Source organism: Belonocnema kinseyi, chromosome 5, assembly GCF_010883055.1.
Source record: "Belonocnema kinseyi isolate 2016_QV_RU_SX_M_011 chromosome 5, B_treatae_v1, whole genome shotgun sequence".
In the NCBI taxonomy this organism is placed as follows: Eukaryota; Metazoa; Arthropoda; class Insecta; order Hymenoptera; family Cynipidae; genus Belonocnema; species Belonocnema kinseyi.
In genome coordinates, this window is record NC_046661.1 from 11,308,487 (window position 1) to 11,309,775 (window position 1,289).

A 1,289-nucleotide genomic window follows, 5' to 3' on the forward strand; every position below is an offset into this window, starting at 1 on the left:
CCATTCTCGACAATTGACTCAATTTCCCTAGGAGCATTTAGAGGAGCGATATTAAGGTGAATGCCGTAGGAGTGACAGAGATGGTAATAAAGCACTCATAGTACCGCATTGTGCCTTTGAAAGTAGGTTGTTCCCGCGTGTGTTGGACAACTAGGTAGTATGTGAGCTAAATGCTCGGGGTGTGCATGGCACGCCCTGCAGCTATCATCAGGAATGTCTTGGCTCAAAATGTGGCGACGGTATGTTAAGGTGGAAATGACACCGTCTTGGCATGCAAAAATGAAACCCTCTGAACCAGAATTCAATCCCGGCGATTTCAGGAAAGCAAACGTTAGCTCACAAGACATTGACTGATCCTTCACATTTCTGTGGAAGATACCGTGCATCCTCTTATCGAGGAGCTGTTCACGAAAGTTTTTCTCTTGTGCTTTCTTAATCCGGGCTTTCAGGAGTGAGTACTCGAGATAGATTAGATTTGATGCGTTTTGCTCACCCCTAATACTGAAGTCAAGACTGACTCTTTCAGCAGCCTCCTCCGCTGCTTTGTATAGAAATGCTCCTTTGCCCACTTCTTCGTGATTCCTGACCATTTTAAGAAGAGGGTCTCTTCCATTTGCAACTCTATGTGCTGTACCCAGAATAATGCTGTTGTGAAGACATTCAAGACTCAATATTCCGCGACCCCTTTCACGGCGTGAGATGTACAGTCGCAGAACGGAAGACTTAAGATGCATGCTTTTGTTCATGTGCATAACCTTTCTTGTCCCGATATCAAGAGATCTGAGCTCGTTCTTCGTCCATGGAACTACTCCAAATGAATAGAGAGTACCGGGACGGCAAGCATGTTCGTTGCGGATACTTTGTTCCTCGCCAACAGTTCGGAAGACCAAATCTGTCGGCTGAGACGTTTGTATCTGCTCCGGAGAGTATCCTTTATAGACGTCACATCCTGAATGCGGCTTTGTGGCTCTCTCCAGCGCAAAGATGTCGTATGGCGCTTCTATCAATGAGCTCAGGATCTTCAGGGATGCCATTAAGTTTTCCTCGCTTCAAATAAACCTTGTCGCATTTGTCTAACCCAAATTCCATTCCAATTTCCTTAGTATATCGTTCGACAATCCACAGAGCTAGATGCAGTTGCTCTCTGTTTTTAGCATAGATCTTAAGATCGTCCACTCTGGAATCGCCTCTTCCGACTTCAAATATGAGGTGAAAATACGGGCCAAATGCTGATGGATTGAAGAAAATTTCTTCCACCAGAAGGTTTTGATACAATCTGGTCCCGGTGC

The 1,289-nt window shown here is 45.3% G+C and overlaps 1 protein-coding gene across 1 annotated transcript in view; it reads left to right on the plus strand.

The window, feature by feature from the left end:
• The window catches only part of LOC117172487 (cysteine--tRNA ligase, cytoplasmic), a 172,487-nt gene that overhangs the window by 88,541 nt on the left and 82,657 nt on the right, over positions 1–1,289 (plus strand). The window lies entirely within an intron of this gene.